The sequence below is a fragment of the Cynocephalus volans genome, chromosome 12 (assembly GCF_027409185.1).
Source record: "Cynocephalus volans isolate mCynVol1 chromosome 12, mCynVol1.pri, whole genome shotgun sequence".
Taxonomy (NCBI): Eukaryota; Metazoa; Chordata; class Mammalia; order Dermoptera; family Cynocephalidae; genus Cynocephalus; species Cynocephalus volans.
The window spans coordinates 1,193,986-1,213,876 of record NC_084471.1 but is presented as its reverse complement, the minus strand read 5'-3'; the positions used below and the strand labels follow the sequence as shown (position 1 = coordinate 1,213,876).

Sequence of the window (19,891 nt, the reverse complement as noted above, 5' to 3'; positions counted from 1 at the left end):
GAATGACCACAGGAAAATCTCCAAGTACTTGGAAACTAAACACCAAACTTCTAAATAATCCAAAGGTCAAAGAGGGAAAATTAATAAATATTGAATTGAATGAAAATGAAAATACAACATATTAAAAATACTGGGACACAGCTAAAGCAGTGCTTAGAGGGAAACGTATAGCACTACGTGCACACCTCAAAACAAAGGAAAAGTCTCAAATCAACAGTCTAAGCTCCCACCTTAAGAACCTAGCAAAAAGAACAAAACGAACCCAAAGCAAGCAGAAGGAAGGAACCATATAGATAGGAGCAGAAATCAATGGAATTGAAAATAGAAACAATAAAGAAAATCTATGAAACAAGGAGCTGGTTTTTCAAATAGATCAATAAAACTGACAAATCTCAAGCAAGACTGACCAAAAGAAAAGAGAGAGAGATAGAGAAAGAGAAGACAAATTACCAATATCAAGAATAAAACAAGAGACATCACTCCAGACCCTACAGACATCAAAAGGATAATAAGGAAATTTTGATGGTTAATTGTATATGTCAATTTGGATGGGTCGCAGTAACCAGATTCTTGGTCAAACATTATTCTGGATGTTTCTGTGAGGGTGTTTTTGGATGAGATTTACATTTAAATAGTGGACATTGAATAAAGCAGACTGCCCTCCATAATGTCGGTGGGCCTCATCCAATCAGTTGAAGGCCTGAATAGAACAAAAAACTGACATTCCCCAAACAAGGGAGACTTCTCCAGCAGACTGCCTTCAGACATCATCTGCAAGACTATATCTTCTTGGTTCTAGAGCAGACTGCCTTTGGACTACATCTTCAACTCTTTCCAGAGACTCCAGCCTTCTGACTTCCTTCATCAGATTTTGGACTCTCCAAGCCTCCACAATTACATAGGCCAACTCCTTAAAATAAATTTCTCTCTCTCTATTTCTCTATCTATAGACAGACAGATATAGATATAAACACACATATACATACATATAGATATAGATCACACATCCTATTGGTTCTGTTTCTCTAAAAAACTCTGAGTAATATAAAGGAAAAAGAGAGAGAGAAGACAAGTTACCCATGTCAGGAATGAAATAGGGGATATCACTACTGACCCTACAGACATCAAAAGGTCAATAAGAGAATATTATAAACAATTTTATACACATAAATTTGACAACTTAAATGAAATGAACCAATTCCTCAAAAAACACAAACTATCACAACTCACCCAAAATAAAATAGATAATTTAGAGAGCTGTATAACTATTAAAGAAGTTGAATTCATAATTTTGAAACTCAAAAAGAAAGAAAGAAAAGAAAAGAAGAAAAGAAATCTTCAGGCCCAGATGGTTTCACTGGAGACTTTTTCCAAATGTTTAAATAAGAATTAATACCAATTCCACAAAATCCCTTCCAGAAAACAGTAGAGAACACTTCCCAACTCATTTTACAAAGCTAGTATTATCCCAATACCATAACCAAATAAAGACATGACTAAAAAAGAAAACAACAAACCAATATCAGTCATGAATGTAGACATAAAAATCCTTAACAAAATGTTAGTAAATAAAATTCAGCAATATGTAAAAGAATTATAGTCTATAACCAACTGGGGTTCATTCCAAGGCTGCAAAGCTCATTCAGTGTTAAAAAAATGTTAATGCAATCCACCATATTAATGGTATAAAGTAGAAAAATTACATGATAATGTCAACTGATGCAGAAAAGACATTCAACAACATTCAACACCCATTCATAATTTTAAAAAAAAAACAAACCTCTCTCAGAAAAATAGAAATAGAGGAGCATCACCTCAGCTTGATGAAGAGCATCTACAAATACTCATAACCTACAGCTAACATTATATTTAATGGTAAAGGACTGAATGCTTTTGCCTAAGATCAGGAACAAGGTAAGGATTTCACTCTCATCACTGTTATTCGCCATGCCTCTGGAAGTATTAGCCAGTGCAATAAGGAAAGAGAAGAAAAAGAAAGGCATTTATCTGTGACAGGTAGAAATGAAACTGTCTTTGCAGCTGACATGATTACCTTCATAGAGTACTGTAAGGAATCTACAAATAAAAATCCTAGAACTAATAAGCGAGTTTAGCAAGGTCTCAGGACACTAGATAAACATTCTTTTAAAAATCAGTTATATTTCTACATACTAGCAATGAACATAGGGACACTAAAATTAAAAACACAACACCATTTACAATGGCTCAAAATAAAATTAAGTACTAACAAAACACGTATAGAGCTTGTATGCTGAAAACTATAAAATGCTGATAGAAGAAATCAAAGATCTAAATGAAGAGACATACCATCTTCATGGACTCACAACAGTAAAAATGCCAGTTTTCTCCAACTGATATACAAGTTTAACATAATTCCTATCAAAATCCCAACAAGAATTTTTTTACAAACAGAACCCTACTTTTTAGCAGTTAGTTTGAGATTGTACATTAATGGGGGGAAGGTTCCCACTTTTAACACAACCCAAACTGACTGGTTCGAGAGCCCTCATCAGGGGAGCTAGATAGCATCCCCTCTCCACCCCTCCAACAAGATTTTTGTAGATACAGAGAAGATACTTCTAAAATTTATATGGAATGGCAAAGTAATTATAACAGCTAAAACAGTTTTGAAAAGGGAGAATAAAGTAGGAAGAATCAGTCTACTTGATTTATTATAGCTATAGTAATCAAGACTGTGTGGCACTAGCAGAGGGACTGACACACAGATCAATGAAACAAAATAGAGAACCCAGAAATAAATCCACACGAGTATGTCCAACTGATTTTTGACAAACATGCAAAGCATTTCCATGGATGAAGGATAACCTTTTTACCAAATTGTGCTGGAGCAATTGGACATCCGTGGTCAAAAGGAGGAGGGGAGGGGAAAGAGGGAAGGAGGAGAGGGTGCGGGAGGAGAACCCTAGCCTAAGTGTCTCACACCTTATACAAAAATTAACTCAAAATGGATAACGGATTTAAATGTAGAACTATAAAGCTTTCAGGAAAATACAGGAGAAAATCTTTGGTCTTAAACTTGACAACAGAAGCTTGAGCCACAAAGGAAAATCGTGATAAACAGGACCTCATCAAAATTAAACACTTTTACTCTGTGAAAGACCCTGTTAAGAGAATGAAAAGACAAGCTATGGACTGGGAGGAAATATCTGTACAACACCTACCTGACAAAGGTCTGGTATATAGAATACATAAACGGTCTCATAACTCGATAGTAGAAAAAATAAGCAATCCAATTTTAAAATTGGCAAAAGATATGAAGAGACATTTCAACAAAGAGGATGTTCAGAATAAGCACAGGCAAGGAGTCCAACATCATTAGCCATTAGAGGAATGCAGACCCAAAGCACAATGAGGTATCACACCTACTGAAATGACTAAAATTGGGGCTGGCCCGTTAGCTTTGTGTTATTAGTGTGCAGTGTTGTAAGACCAAGGTCAGGGATTCGGATCCCCATACCAGCCAGCCACCAATAAAATAAAATAAAATGACTAAAATAAAAAGCAGTGACAACACCAAATGCCGGCAAAGATGTGGACACTGGATCACTCATACGTGGCCTGTGGGAATGTAAATGGCTCTGGAAAACAGTTTGGCAGTTTCTTCAAAAACTGAACACACAACTGTTTTGATCCCCGTACTGGCCAACCACCTAAAAAATTTTAGAAAAATAAACCTGCAAAATGAAAAAAACAAAAACAAAAAAACATTAAACATGCAGTTATCATATGTCCTGCAGTTGTGCTCCTGGGAATTTATCCCAGAGAGATGAAGACTTTTGTTCACACCAAGGCCTGGACACAGATGTTCGTAGCAGCTACAGTGTGTTTGTTATGGACTGAAACTGGACTCAACACGGAGTTCCTTCGGTAGGTGAATGGTAAAACAACTGTGGTACGTCCATCCCACGGAACGGTACTCAGCATTAAGATGGAACAAACTACAGATACAAGTAACTACTGGGATAAATCTCCAGGGAATTATACTGAGCAAAAACAGTCAATCCCAAAATGTTACTTATTATGTGATTTCATTTATGTAACATTCTTTAATAACAAAATTTTAGAAATTGAGAACAGACAAGACAGGAGGGGGAACAGGAGAGAGGTGAGTGTGGTTAGCCAGGGACAATGGGAAAAACTGAAACTCTTCAGTGTCCTGACTGCCGATACGCCATTCCGCGTGGGTGATAAAACTGTATAGAATTTAACACACACGTGCAGATGAGTTCAAGTAAAACTCAGGAAATCAGAATAAGGTCAGTGGGTTGCATAAACATCAGTATGCTGCTGGAGATATTCTATACTTTTGAAAAATGTTACTATTGGGGGAAAACTGTGCAGACGGTACAAGGGATCTCTGTGTTATTTCCTAGAACTCAATGTGAATCTACAATTATCTCAATAAAATTTCCAATTAAAAAATTTCACTGCTAGGAATTTTTTCTAAGGAAATACCCAAAAGAGTCTGCAAAGGTCTGAGAACAGTCCTGCTTCTCTGAGAACTGTTTTTGGTAGGGAAATGGACACACCCTTGGATCCTTGCTAAAAAGGATCTGTTTTTCCTCTACTCTCTTACACAGAACACTTTGTTTCTGACAACAAATATGGGGGATAGGAGAGAGGGTTCCCACATTAACCAATTCTCCAACTCTGTGGATACCAGCTGGGTGTCCAACAATGCAATTCAGTTCTGGCACTATCTACCTGGGGTCAGCATCAGATCTCACAGGTTGAGGGGCAGAGACTTCAGATGCCAGTTGCAAAGCTGGGCCTCTAGTACTTCTGACTGAGTGGGTTTAAGTCAGGGGTTCCCATTGGACAATCTGCTAGAATGGCTCACAGAACTCAGGGAAACACTAAGTCACATTTACCAGTTTATTACAGACGATATGATAAAGGATACACATGAACAGCCAGATGAAGAGGTACCTATGGAGGTCCAGAAGAGTCCCGAGTGCAGGAGCTTCGGTCCACGTGGACTTTGGGTGTGCCTCCCCACCCCCGCACATGGATGCATTCTCCAACCCAGCTTTCTGAACTCCAGCTCTTAGGGATTTTTATGGGGGCTTTATCATAATCAATTATTAACCCAGTCTGCAGCCCCTCTCCCCTCCCTGGAGGATGGGGGTGGGGCTAAAAGTTCCAAGCTTCTAATCACGGCTTGGTCTTTCTGGTGACCAGCCCCCAACATGAAGCTGTCCAGGAACCCACCAAGTCACCTCATTATAACAGAAGACTCTCTTATCTTCTCAGAAATTCCAAGGGATTTAGGAGCTCTGTGTAACGCACCCCTATAATACCCGTCAGTCAGGAAATTCTAAGGGTTTTAGGAGCTCTGTATTAGGAATCAGAGGCAGAGACGAAATACATAATTCTAATCGTGTCACACTTTCACAAGGCTGTGCTCACCTGTGCTGGGCAATATCAGGCAGCCATTAAAACAGACTGTGTGCAGCCAATATCAGTGATATGGATAAACGTAAGTAGGTATTTTAAGTGAAAACAGCAGATTAGAAAAGAGTACATACAGCATACTCTTTTCTTTTTTTAACCTACTGGATGGTATATAAAACCTGGGCAAAATATGTACCTGATTGTTTTCAAAGTTAGGCTTTTGGGGGTGTGATCATAGATAGTTATCACTGTTTTGTATTGTTTTGGGGTTTTTTTTTTAGTACTTTTGCTGTTGGCTGGACTGTTTATAGGGAGCAGCATTCCTGTTATGATTAGGGTTGCCAGATAAAACAGTTCAACCAGTTAAATTTTGATTCCAGATAAATAACAATTTTTAGTATATGTATATCCCATGCAATATTTGTCTTCTTACCTGCTAAATCTGGTGCCCACCCTGAGCTGACCCTGCACATGCTCCCCTTTCCAATCTTCTAGCCGGTGTGGTCATAAAGGGAAACCTGAGACCCGAGCTGGGCGCAGGGACACTGGACACTCACACGGGCTCCCTCCTGGCTGTTGTCACTCTATTCTAGCAACCCGACTCTACACTTCACCTCAAGGAGCACATCCAGAACTTTCTCCTGGGGCCACAACCTGGGCTTCGAAGCAGCAGTTGACCAAGGAGAGTGGGAGCTGCAGTGTAGGCCTGGCTGCCCTCCTCCTGAGAACTCTGGCTTTGGCTCTGAATGAAAAGGGGAGTCCCTTTTGGGTATCAGTGGAGGCATGAATGTCCCATTGTTAGTTCATCTATAGCAGGAGTTGGCAGACTTTTCCTGTACAGGGCTGTAGAGTAAATATTCCCAGATTCCCGGTCACACGGTCTCTGCCGCAGCTCCTCAGCTTTGCAGTTGTAGACAGTACCTATGTGAGCAAGCCTGGCAGTGTCCCAGAAAAGCTCCATTTAGGACACTGACATTTGAACTTCATATAATTTTCACATGATATGAAATATTCTTATTTTGATCCTCTGCCCCCCATCATTTAAAAATGAGAAAACCATTCTTAACTCAGGGGAAGCACAAAAACAGGCAGCAGGCTGGATTTGGACCAGGAACGGAATGAGTGGGTGAGTGGGGTGCAGCAGCAGGGCAGAGGTGGGGTGGGTGGGCTGTGGAGGCCGTGGGAGGGTGCTGGGGGGACCCGTGGAGGGCTCTGGGCAGAGGGAGGCATAACATAACTGAACTTGGTTACTGAACTAAGCCAGTAATTTTTGAATGGACGACTTCCCAATCATTACATTAAGAGTGAACATCTTCATCTCATTCTCCTACATACTAAGCGGTGGTTTCAGACAGTGCTCCTAAAAGAGGGATCCCCGGACCAAATTCCCCTTGCAGATTTATTTGGCCCGCACAGAAATTATTAGAAAATCTTGCATCAGAAGCCCAGATTTCTTGCACGGGCAAAAAGAGGGCCCGAATCCCTGCGTGGTCAGCACCTGCTGCCGGGGGCCTCTCGCCTGGGCAGGACCGAGGCCTGGTCCCGGCCACGCGGTTTCAAGGTCTCTCCTTCCCCCCACGGCCCGCCTGGCCTCTGGCCGCAGGGGTTAAGCTTTAATCCCTGTGGACAGCACACGGGCTGCGCAGGGAGGCCCTTATCGTCTTAGACTTAAGGGCTTAGACGCCGCCGCCCGCTGCCGCCCCAGCCGCCCCGAGGGTAGCCGGCCGCAGCGCCGCAAGGTAAGCGGGCTCGGGGGAGCGCGGGCCGGGGGCTCGGCGAGGCCCGCCCTGCCGCCGGCCCGAAAACCCCGCGGCGGAACGTTGGTGAGCACCGGGCCGCCGCCAACGGCCGAGCCACCAGAAGAAACCGCAGCAGCCGCGCCCCGCCCCGCCAGCGCCTCTACCCCGCCGGCCGCCCAGACCGCCGCGCAGACCGCCGCGCAGACGGCCGGCGCGCAGGACTGCGCCTGCGTGGCCTGCCCGAAGGGGACCGGCGCGCGGGACTGCGCCTGCGTGGTCTGCCGGGCCGGGACCGAGGGCGGGGCCGGTGCGCGAGGCTGCGCCTGCGTGGCCCGCCCGACCCCGCCCAGTCAGCGGCGCCTCGACCCCTCGAGACGCCCGCCCCGCCGGGCCGCCGGACAGACAGGTGCGCGGGGGCTGCGCCTGCGCGCGCCGGCCCCGCCCCGGCCCCGCCCCCGCGCCGCGCGGGGCCCTGGGAGGGGCGCAGCGTCCGGCGGCGTCGCGGGCGGCGGGCGGCGGGGCCGGGCCGGGAGGGGCGCGGGGGAGACAAAGCCGAGGCTAATGAATGGAGCGCGTCCGCCCTGCCCGCCGTCGTCCGCAGCCGCCGGGGCCGCGCCGCTGCGAGCCGGGCGCCCGAGGTGAGTGCGCGGCGAGCGGGCCCGCCCGCGCCGGGCTGAGGCGGCGCGCCGGGCGGGACCGGGCGCCATTGTGTGCGCCGGGCCGGGGTCCGGGCGCGCCGTCCCCCGCGGCCTCACCCCGCCGCCCGCGGGCGCGCGCGGACCCCGGAACTCCGCTACCCCGCGACCCCGGCCCGGCTGACAGCTGGCGCGCGGCGGGGCGCGACGCTAGCGTCCGGGCCGCGCGGTCCTGCTGACGAAACGTCCGAGTGGCCCGAAGTTGGCGCGGACCGCGCGGCGAGGGTCGCGCGAGGCGGCGCAGCGGCCCACGTGCCTGGCGGGGCGCGGACCCGGGTCCCGCTTCGGGCGCCCGGCGCTCCCCCGCGTCCCGTGCCCCACGGTTCGTTTTCAGGACCTTCCTCCCGATGCTGTCACTTTTCCTCCGTTCAGGAAGAGACGACCGAGCGCCTGAGTCGGCGTCCTCGGACGGGGACAGGCTCGCTCCCACACGCTCGTGGAGCTTCGGTGCCGCGCGTCTCTGGGTGGCAGCGGCCTCGTTCAGTGAACAAAGTGCACCGCGGTCACAACTTCAGGGGCCTCCAGTCGCGCTCGGTCTCCGCGCCACCGCGGGCTGCAGCGGCGTTCTGCCCTTTTGTCCGTTCCCGTGTGACCCCGCCGTCTTGGCGGCCCGGGGTCCTCACCTGACGCGCGCCTCTCGAGGCCAGTCCCCGCCTTCCGCCGGCGGCCGGCACCCGTAGGGAGGGAGCTGTCTGTTGTGGGGGGCTCTGAGCACATGAGGCGCAGGGTTTCGAAAATCCCACTTCCCACTTTGTGAGGAGGGTGGTTTGCTAAAGCGAGGGTGTCCCTGTGACTTTCTCCATGGAAATGTCAACTTTTGATGTCTTCTCTATACAGCAGGGTGATAAAATTTGCAGACTAGGGAGAATTTCGTTGGTTTTTGGTTTTTGGTTTTTCTGCTTGGGGTTTTTAAAAAAGTGCTGTGAATAAACCAAATTTCAGTTAGGGATTAATTTCAATTACTAAACAGTTATCTTGCCAGAGGAAACTTTCCAGGAGTTTGACTGCACGTTCTGCGGGTTTCCTGTGGGTTGTCCCTACAAGGATGCACACTTCCTGTCATCCTTAAGCGGATTATATCTGCTTGTCATGATTTTCGTTTTCTCAGGAAAAGATCTAGCACAAGTTAAGAGAGATTCTGTGGATCCTCAAAAAGCTTTAAAGGCTCAATCTTTTAGGCAGAGGACACAGTTAATCTCGTATATATTAAAAGAAAGCTAAGACTTTTAGTCCACTTGACAGGTGGTTACAGTGCCTCCCCCTTCCCCTTTGTAACCGGCCCTGCTAATTCCTGAATATGGTGGTTGATGGTTTTGGATGTGAAAACTCTGCTTTTTAATGTCACCCCTCATCCCACCTCCCCACACGCCCCCACACATGAGGAGAGTAACTCGAATGTCCCTACCACCTTGGAGAAGCATTTTCAGTGAAGTATTAGGGGAGTCAGTTGAATGCTGTGGATGTGCAAAGGAGCTGATGTGCAGTATTTATTTAGTGAATAAATGTGTGTATGTATATTTCAGATCCCTGGTCCACATAAAATTTGGGGAGAGAGAACTGGGAAATGGAGCTCTGGAAGCATAAAGAGCAGTAAGTGGCAGTGGCCAGTGTGTCCTTCTCTTGACTTTGTATCTGCATTTTTCGTTGCCTGGCTTTAGCTACTTCAGTTTCTCCTCCTCTGATTTCGGTGTGATGATGGCCTTGTGACAAGAGGGAGCAGGTTGAATGGCAGAGTGACTGTTGGACCCCAGGGCCCTCGGTGAGAGGCCAAGCTGGCTCTCCCTACCAGCATTGTTTCCTTCTGAGCACCTCTGCACAGAACTCTTCAGAGAGTCAGCAACTGTCTTTCTTCTGACCACTCTTTAATTTTCAAGTCACTCCTTAAATGTCAGGACTTGAGGATATAAGCTATAGAAATCCGTTGTTCTTATTAACATTGTGAGTTTAACTGAATTTAGCTGCATGAGAAAGTCACAGTCTGCCTTTAGCCCTTAACATTCTTTAGTTAGCATCTTAGTTTTGGCTTTCTGCTTTAGTGTCTATGGATTATAAGAGATTTCTGGGTTTACCACCCTTCCTTGGCTCTGTCATTTCTGCATCCCAGTCTTCCTTGCCCTTGTCCCTCACCCCATTTTTCAGTGCCTAAGCTTTTCTTCATTCTGGAATACCTCAGGTCACTTTCTTGCTGATTATTTGGTATGCTTTTGGTAGTTCAAATTCTGGAAGGCATTGCTAGGAATAAAATCAAATTTTTTTCCTATTTATTAGGCAGAGGAGACTGGGAGAGACAGGTGCTTGACTCTGCATGTGGTGTTCTCGACTCTACCCTGCACCTGGTACTGTTCTGCCTGCTGGGGCAATGGTGGTTTTAAAAGAAGGCCCTGCCTTTGGAGATCATAGGAGTAGTGGGGTGGGGGGGGATTGTTATAAACCAGAGAAAGAGTCCCAGTATGTGCTCCAAGGAAAAATAATAGCAGGTAAGGGCAGAGGTGATGTCAGTTTCTATTTGAGAAGTGTGCTCCGGAAGACCTTTCAGAGGGAGGGGATGTTTGAGTCCAGCCCTGAAGGGTCTGGGGGCAATAGGGCAGTGGCCCACTGGGTGAAAAGCATCAGTGTGGTACAGAGGCCAGCCTTGCAGTCAGGCCTGGTGTCAGCCCCCTAACCTCCTACGCTATCCCGTGCTGTGCCTTCCCTAGCACCTCAGGGATAGTTTGGGGGAATCATTGGACACACAGCTTAAAAGACATGAACCAAAAATGCCAGGCCCAGCGACTGACAAGGTGCGTGCTCTGCTTCTGATCTCTTGTTCTAGGTGAAGGCCTTTCAGCCCCTGTGGCCCAGATCTTTCCCAGCAAAGTCTGTGCACAATAAACAACTGATACTGGCTTGACACTGGGACCTGCTCCATGCTGGCCCATAAGGGTGCTCTCTGTGTGATTGCTGCAGCTGCCTGCCTCTTGGCTCTGTGGACCAGCAGCCCCTGAACTTGCTCTGTCTGCCTACTTCACCACCTCCACAGACATAAACTGTGAGGTGTTGAGTTTTCATCCAAAGCTGCTGCTGACGCTCACATTGTGGTCTCCATTCCACCTGCTTGCAGTGGAGAGCTGGGTCAGGAGCCGTGTGCTGTTTTGGGGGGAGCTCTGGTTACTGTGTCGCAGCAGTCATGTTCCACATCCTGTAAGTTAAAGGACACTTTAAAGGCTCTTTCAGAAGCTTTCAGCCACAGCTACAACTCAGCCTGCAATTGGTGGGACTGCCCAGACCCCAGAGGAAATGGTAGGCAGGGAGAGTGCTGGTGTTAAGTACAGGGGAACCACAAAAAGAGCAAGCAGGACAATCCAAATAGCCCTGGTTTGTGACCCACAACATTTCAGGGACAGAACAAGGACCAACTGACCTTAACGTGGTCTGTTTGCTTGCCCTGGAATGTGCTTTGTTTCCAAGGTACCCTTATCAGGGTTTCTGACCACATCTCATGGAAACAGCCCTGGTTCTAGGTCTCTGAAGTTTTAACCCTTCACAACTGTCTCTGGCTCTTAGCTTCAGGTTCTTCATCACAGGTTAGCCCAGTCCTGGATGATAGCTTTTCCTTGTATGGGCACAGTGGCTCTTGGAGTTTCTGGCTTTGGTGCAGCTGATTCTATTGCCACCCCTAAACTGTGTTAACTATGGCCCTACATCCTCAGAATATGTTAAAGTTACTCTAAGATCGAGTGTGACCCAGATCTTAACTTATGTCTGTGGTAGGAAAGACTGCCATCTCCTAGTCTGAGCCAGGCTGGGGGACTGACTTTGAGTTCCTTGATTCCCTGGGTGTACTTGACAGCTCACTGAGGCATGTGTAGTCTTGAGTTGAAAACAAATACGCTTCAGTTTTTTTAAGATTATGTTAGGAAGTTTCTAACTTACAGAGAGTTGGCGCTCCTCTGTGCCATGCCCTCTGATGGAGCTGCCATGACTGCCCCCTGCTGCCACCTGGCGCTTGCCAGACCTTTTCCAAGGAACTAGCAGATATCAGGACACTTCACCTCTAAGTGTCCTTTCCTCCTAAGGAAAGGGAAAAAGACATTCACTATAATCACAGTTTGGATTGATGATGTCTAAGAACATCACAATAATTCCTTGGTGTCATCCAAAAGCCAGTCCACAGTTAGATTTCCGCAGGTGTCCCCCAGATGTCTTAGCTGTTTTTTTTTCCAAACCAGAGTCTAGACTAGGATTGTGCATCACATTGTGTCTTTTTGTTCCTCTGCTCTCTGTGTACGCCTTGTGATCTGGCATTAAGACGTTTGATTGGATTGGGTGGAACATTTTGGGTACGATCGTGTGGGTGATGCTGTGCGCTTTGTACTACACTGTCCTTGGAGGCTGTCTCACGGGGGGCTGATATGACTTGATCACTGGGCCTTTAAGATGTACCCCCCATCACACAGTCAGCAGGTCATCTGTGAGGGACATGCTGGGGCCATGTGAACGCCTGCTCCACCAGCCCTCCATGCTATGTGTTTGTTGGTCCTCCCCAGAGCTGCTGGGCAGCAGCATGTTGACTGTCCAGTGCTGTTGTTCCTTCTTTATTTTATCTTGTTTCCTCATTCATTACCTCCCAAGAAGACAGAATAGATGCTAATTCTTTCCTTTTATTACAATTTCCAGGGGAAGCAGTTGGTGTAATAGTCACCTCTGTTGTAGCGAATGTTTTTATTTTTCATTTTCCAGCTTTGAATGTCAAGGCAGATAAGTAGGTTTTTATTTATTCACTGTGTTATACTTTATTAAAGTCTTTGTTTTTGTTTCGTGATGCTCAAATCATTGTAAACATGACCAGTCAGAAGCCCCTCCCAAGCTGGCTTCTGTGTTGTTTTCACTCAGCACGTTGTTCTTGGATCCCTTCTTCTCTGCCAGTGTCCTAGGCTCACTTTCACTTTCTTTTCCAGACCTGCAACCAGCCATTTCTCCAGAGTGCTTTGCTTCTTTTTAGTGCAGAAAGGTATCTGGGAACCAAGATCCAGGCATTAGATTTGTTTATTGCGTTTGCATATTACTGCTACAGCCCTTTTGTTGGACAGAGCTAGGTAACATTTTTAAAACATTGGGAGTTCATACTGATATTTTCAATGCAAATTTATAATTATGCGATTTTATTTAATTTCTTTGATTTTTAAAATTTGTATCTTTTTTTATCCTGAAAATCTTAATTCTTAATACCATTGGCATAATTACTTATTTGTTTGGTAAAATACACATAAAATAGGTTGTAAAATTACAATATTGTATTACTACTAATAATAAAACTGCTTAGCAAAGTTTGTGAGTTTTTTGTTTGTTTTTAAGTTCTTTTTGACCTTAGTACATGAGCGTACTCTAAAAAGTTCATGGAAAAATAGAATTAAAAGATAATACAAATCTTTCCATGAACTTTTTGAAGCACCTTCTTATGTTCCACTTAGGTGAATAAAGTACTGTGTTTTAAAGTCCCTTGACAAATATTTTTTTCTCTGGTTATTTTGCCCGTTTGATATACAGTTCGGTTTGTTCCCGTTTGTTTTCAGCTTTGGAATTTAAAAAAAATTTTTTTATGTACAAAATAATTATATGGTTCAAAAGTCAAAACTGTAAATTATATAAAAGGTACCTTCCCTACTCCTCCTCTCTTCTAGGCAACCGTTTTTACTTATAATTTATAACCTGCAAAAATAAGCAAGCATGTGCACACACACACACACACTTTCCCTCCTGTCTCCCACAGAAGGTGATGGGTACCACGAACACTGTGTGTGTCTTGGTTTTTATTCAGCACATCTGTGAATGTACGCATCAGTCCTTTCAATGGTTTCCAGTCTTTGGACATAGGATGCTGCTGTGACTTTTGCTCATGTGTTGACTTGTAGTTGATGGGGGTTGTCTTCAGGGTCTGTTTCTACTGTGACATCACTGGGTAGAAGGCTATATGCCATTTGGGTAAGTGTTCTCAAATTCCCCTCCATGGACTTGCACCCCCGTCTGCACTGTATGGGAGGGCCTCACCAACAGAGCGTGTTACTAAGCGTTTGGAGTTTTGCCGGCATGATACAGCAAGAAATGGTATCTTGGAATAGTTTTCATTTAATGTGCTTTAATTTGAATGTGAAAAATGAAAAAATATACTTTACTAAATTGGATATACAAGTAGTAGGTAGTCAGAGTATTTGAGATCATTAAATACAAATTGATCATTATATCAGTAAGCCACCGAGTGTGATTACTCTCTGCAGTGCAAAAGCTGGAAACACCACTCATGAGAATGCACACTGATACTTCTGTATAATAGTAGTTAGGAGGTAGTTTCTTTAAATCTTTAAATAAAAAATAACAAATCTACAACAAGTCAGAACTCGTGTCTTAAATTGAGAATATTCCACATATTTTACCTTTTGTAACCTATGGAAAGGATCCTTTGATTAGCTACCTTTAATTTTAGGTGTTTTTGTCTTCAAAATTAATTAAATGTAAAGTAAATACTAGAAAATTTTAGTTTTGAGTGCTTCCTTTCTATCTGTTTTCCTCTGTCTTTAATCTCTGGTCATAATTTAGGATTACTGAGTGCTCACTATTTAAGTGTATCAATATTTTCTTAATTGATGTAATCAATCCTTGGCGTAAGGGAGGTGCTCTAGCTGTGACTAGATGGGGCAGGGCCATGTGAGCTGGGGCTCCCTTCTGTCCTGGGGACCAGGGGCTGAGAACAGCAGTGACTGGATCTGTTCTGGAAGGATTCTGTGTTTTATTTGTCATTGATTACCTTATTTTGTATACATGCTGATTGGTTTTATTTTTAAACCAATTTTTGTTTGCTGGAAAATAGATCAGTACCATGGAATAGATGCTGGCTCCAGATGCACAATGAATAGGGAATCTTCATCTTTCAAGGCCAAGGTATCATGTCAAAGTTTTGGGGTAGGTGGCAAAAGCCAAATTGTTCTTCACTTATATGTAAAATTATCAGAATGCCACAGGAGCATAATATTTTTGTTGTATGAAAATCAAAACTAGCATGCTTTTTTTCCCCTTGAAATTGGTGCTGAAGTAGTAGGAAATAAAATGATTTTCTGTAGTAGTAAAGTGCTAGAAAAAATGACAGTATTTTCCTAAAATAGAAACATTGCTATTTGTGATTATAAAATATATGTGCAAAAATAGTCAAGTAGAAGAATACATGAAATAGAAAGTGAAGGTCTTTCATAATTACCACAGTTAAGTTGTACATACCCTTCCAGATACATGTTTGCATGTATGTGGCATACACGTTTACACCCACCGCAGTCCTGACCAACCTTCTCATTGGCAATAAGGGGAGCAGTGTGGCAGAGACTCCCTTCAGGTTAGGTGGTGCTCGGAGTTCTGTGAGTTATTCTACTAAAAGCCCAAGAGCAGAATGGGGCGCGTCATAGGAAGAGCTCAGATGTCAAATGTTGATGGAATATAGATGATTTCCAGTTTTTTAATTTTTTTATTGTGAAGTATAACATAAGAAATGCATGTTTCGGTGAGTTGTGACCCAGTGAGACAGGTTAGGGTAACCACCACCCAAGTCCGGAGAAGGAAAATACCTCTGTGCCTCTCCCATTCCTCTCCAAGTTAACCATTATTGCATTGTCTCCCACTGTAGTTCTTATAGTGGAGTCATGCAGTGCATGTTCTTTTGTTTTGTTTTGTTTTTTTCTCAATATCATATTTGTTGAATATGATGATAGTTTCTTAATTTTCATTGCTGTGTGGTATTCCATTGCATGAATATATCACAACGTGTATCTAATCAATAGCCATTTTTTGGCCATTATGAACACTGCTTGGACATCTTTGTGTTTGTGTGTATTTTGCTGTGTGTATGCAAGTATTTCTCTTGCACATACAGCTGTGAATGGATGCTGTAGACTGAATGTTTGGATCCCCCCAAAAATATATGTTGAAACCTAACCCTCAATGAGGTAGTATTAGGAGGTGAGGCCTTTGGGAGATGATTATGTCATTGTATATGTCCGCCCCAAAACTCACTGAAGCTTTAATTGTGTTCCCCAAGTTTTATGTGTTAGAATCTTGGCCCCTACTGTGATTGTTAAGAGGGTGAGAAATCCTATTATGGTAACTGAAAGGTGGAACCTATGAGAGGTGATTAGATTGTAAGACCTTGCAGTAGTGAATGGATTAATAATGGTGGTCAGTGGCGTGGTTCTAAGGGCCTTAAAAGGAGAGAGAGGAGAGCCTCTCTCTGCTCTCTCTGCTTCCATCATCTTGCAGTGTGAGGCCCCTGGGTCACTGTTGCCACCACCAGATGGACTTTGGACTTCCCAGTGTCAGGCACTGTAAGCAATAAATTTTGTTTTCTTATAAACTACCTGGTTCCAAGTATTTTGTTATAAGCAACAGAAACAGACTAATACAGTCATCATGAATGGGATTAGTGCCCTTATAAAAGGGACTCCAAAGAGCTCCCTTGTCCCTTCCACCATGTGAGGACACAATGAGAAGATGCAGTCCATGAACCAGCAAGCAGGCCCTCAGCAGACACTGAATATGCTAGCCCCTTGATCTGGGAGATCCCTCCAGAACTGTGAGAAATAAATTGCTGCTGTTTTTAAGCCACCCAGTTTATGGCATTTTGTTAAAGAGTAGCCTGAACTGACTAATACAATGGAATTATGGCATGAAACTGTATAGTTGAGTTTTAGTAGGTAATGGCAGACTATTTTCTGATATTGTTGTACCAAGCTGTTACAGATCTTCACAAACATTTGGCAATGTTAGGTGAGAGTGAGAGTGTGTGTGTGTGTGTTTTAGCCTAGCCATTTTACAGGGTGACTACTGTTGTGGCTTTAATCTGTATTTCCTTGATTCTTAACGAGGTTGAGCACCTCCCATGTAGTTATTGGCATTTGGATAGCTTCTTTAATAAAGAGCCTGTTCAAGACTCTTGCCTTTTTCTAAACCTTCTTTTATTCTGGAGCTTGCTGTTTTACCCTTAATGATGTTTCTTGAAGAAGAGTGTCTTTTTTCTTTCTTTCTTTTTTTTTAGTTCCTTAATTTCAGTGTGGCCTGATTTATTCATCTCCCTACTATGGTTAGTCCTGTTTTGCCCTAAATCAGGGTTACAAGGATATTTCCCTATATTACATTTGTTATTGTTTTGCCTTTAATTCAACCATTTACCCGGAGTTGATTTTGGGGATGGTGTGAGCTAAAGGGTAAAGTGTCATGTTTTCCATGGAGACATCTGAATGTCCTAGCACTTTATTAGCATGGTATGTGTAGATATCGTGTCTGGTCCTAATTCTGGACTCTCCCATCTGCGCTGGTCCGTTTGTTAGTCACTGGCACCATCACCACAGTGTGCTTTTTGTTGTAGCTCTGTGTTTTTTAACCTTTTTATTTTAAAGTACAGCACAGTTACAGAATCTGAATAAAATAAATGTATAGCTTAATAAGTTATTGTAAGGTAGACACATTTGTAATTGTTGCTTGGGTCAAGAAGTGAAATTTAGCCAGCACCCCAGAATCCTTCCACATCCCATCCTGGTCTCATCTCCTTCCCAGCAAAAGTAACTGCCGATCTTACTTTTGTTTGCTTGTTTTTTTAAAAGTTTTCACTTCACCTAATATACATACACAGTTACATAATTTTACTTAGTAAAATTTTCACACTTTGGGTTCCAACAACTTGGCCAAACTTGAACTTGGAAGAGAAGGAAAATTCACTACCTAGCTCTAGAAGGGGGAATCTGGTGGAAGAAGGATCCCATTTCTCCAGTTTCTTCCTCTAGAGTAGTTTCCTGCATATAGAAAAGAATGGAGCTTAAAATTGTTACCTAATAATAATTCTGCTTAAGAATTTATGAGAATATCATTTCCTTAAATGATTGAAGAATTATACTTTTAATTTCCTAGTCACCTTCCTAGGTACAAGTATACATATTTTTTAGTACAATGAACTTTTGTTTTTCCATTGCCTCTAAGTCAAAAAAATTCGCATTATAGTAGTTCACAGTGTTTCACAGTAAAATAGTTTTCATTTTCTATGATGAATGAGGCGGACCCTTAAAAACAAAATAGTCTTTTAGAATCCTTCAAGGTGTCAGCATCATCCACACAGTAAAAGCAGCCAAAAAGAACCATAAACGTATCTGTCAACCATTGGAGCCTACTAATGACACATACATATTAGCTAGATGGTAACTCCAGGGATGTGCTCCAAAGAGGCAGCCCATGTGCTCATGAGGTATAGCTGTCTTTCACCATGAGAATCAGCCAGTCACGTCCTGTCCTTTTGTTTATTGTGAACTTGTGCCTTCTCAGAGAGGCCAGGGCCTCGGTCATAGGCCCACACTGAGAGCAGGCTGTGCCACATCCTGCCCATTCCCACTCTTGATGTCTGTCTGGCAGAGAACATACCTGGAGATGATTTTGTGAAAAGTATAGCAGAAGTCTTGGTTCTGGTAGGCATAGGCAATGAGATTGACAACTGAATTGGCGTGTGACGAGAAAGGCCATATTCGTTGCCCACTTGGGCTTATCCTTAGCCCGGGCTGGCTGAAGAAGAGTGACACAGTTGATGGTATGTACTGGTAGCACAGAAAATCCCCATGATTATCACCAGTGACTTGGCCGCATGGATGTCCCGCTGGAGGGTAGTCCTGGAGTGGTCCATCAGCTCTATGTGCTGAAGCTGCCTGCAGGCCACCGTCAAGATCTTGATGTAGATCACCAACATTATGAGCAGTGGCACAGGACACACCCAGAGAAACTGAAATATACCATGTAGCTCATGGGGACCACATTCTCAAAAAGACACTTCACATGGCAGTAGCTTTCATTCGTATTTCCATCCAAGGGCTCTGTGCAGTTGGTGGCACTGTCTTTACCATTCCACTCCAAGAACAGAATCAATCCAGTGCTGAAGGCAAGGACCCTCTCTTGCTCATGTCCAGTGACTAACTTTTATACCTTCAGCCTTGAATTCATTAGCTACAACTGGGGTCTACTCCAGTTGCTGACTGGCCCCTTCCCCAGAGTCCTGCATTTTGTGTGTGGAAGAAAGAGTGAACAGGTGGTTCTCCACAGTCCTCTGAAATCCTGGTGGCACTCCTCAGCCTGAGTGGGATGTAGATGGCTATGTACCTGTTGACGGCCACAGCCAGCAGGCTGAGGATGGAGCTCTGAATGAGCACGAGGACAAAGCAGGTGAGGAAGAGGCAACTGTGGAAATCGGTGCAGAAGCCCAGGCTGATGGCCCCACAGCCACGTCAGCAGCCACCAGGGACACTGGGAAGTAGTTGGTGGGCATTTGCAGCATACCTGAAGTGACCCCTACAACACACACCAGCATGTCATGCCACCAACCCTGCGGCGATGGCCAGCCCAGGGCCAACAACAATGCATCCTGCATCCCCAGTGGCAGAGCCAGGCCAATAGGCCCTGGGCATTGCCTGCCGGGCCATCGCATTTGAGCTGCAGGGTTCTGATCTTAATTTCATGGCAGTTACTTTCTTGGTTTTCTTTATACTTTCATGACTCAACTGAACACCTGGAACATTCCTCTGGTGTTCCTCTGTCCTCTGATTTCCTGTAAGTTGGTAGTTGGATTAGATTTAGGTTTGACCTTTGGCAAGACTCTTTCAAGGGGGTGCTGTGTTGTTTCCTCAGGAAGCAACCAATGTCTGGATGTCTGTCTTTCTTGATGTTGGCAGCTGCTGATGCACATGCACGTGTGCATTAATTCATGAGAAGCCATGAAATTGTGATGTTCTGGTTGTGAGTTGCTTCTTTGTGTATTAGATGGACTACTACTATAAAGAGAAACTATGTACTGTTTGGTTATCTAGTGTTACAATTTGTGATATTGTGAAAAATACATATTTGGTCTTTGTCCGAGTCTCCAAGCATACAAATAAAATTCTTAGAATTTCCAAAGTGGTGTCTTTTCATATGCTAATGAGGTGACTGGTGGCTGGTAGCCTCTAGGTAGCTTCAGGATGGGGTCTGGACACT

At 44.5% G+C, this 19,891-nt stretch overlaps 1 protein-coding gene and 1 pseudogene across 5 annotated transcripts in view; one reads left to right on the top strand and one right to left on the bottom strand.

Annotated features, from left to right (window-relative positions):
• Positions 1–7,139: 7,139 nt before the first annotated feature.
• ZBED4 (zinc finger BED-type containing 4) overlaps positions 7,140–19,891 on the top strand; it is a 31,723-nt gene continuing 18,971 nt past the window's right edge. For 2 of the 5 annotated variants that reach the window (XM_063075687.1, XM_063075685.1), the window contains exons 1-2: positions 7,662–7,813; positions 9,394–9,460. The gene's annotated coding sequence lies outside the window, so the exon portion shown is untranslated. Of the gene's footprint in view, positions 7,176–7,661; positions 7,814–9,393; positions 9,461–19,891 lie in introns of those variants that run through there. The other 3 variants (XM_063075684.1, XM_063075686.1, XM_063075688.1) reach the window with 2 other exon arrangements.
• LOC134360976 (adenosine receptor A2b-like) lies at positions 18,217–19,196 on the bottom strand (annotated as a pseudogene).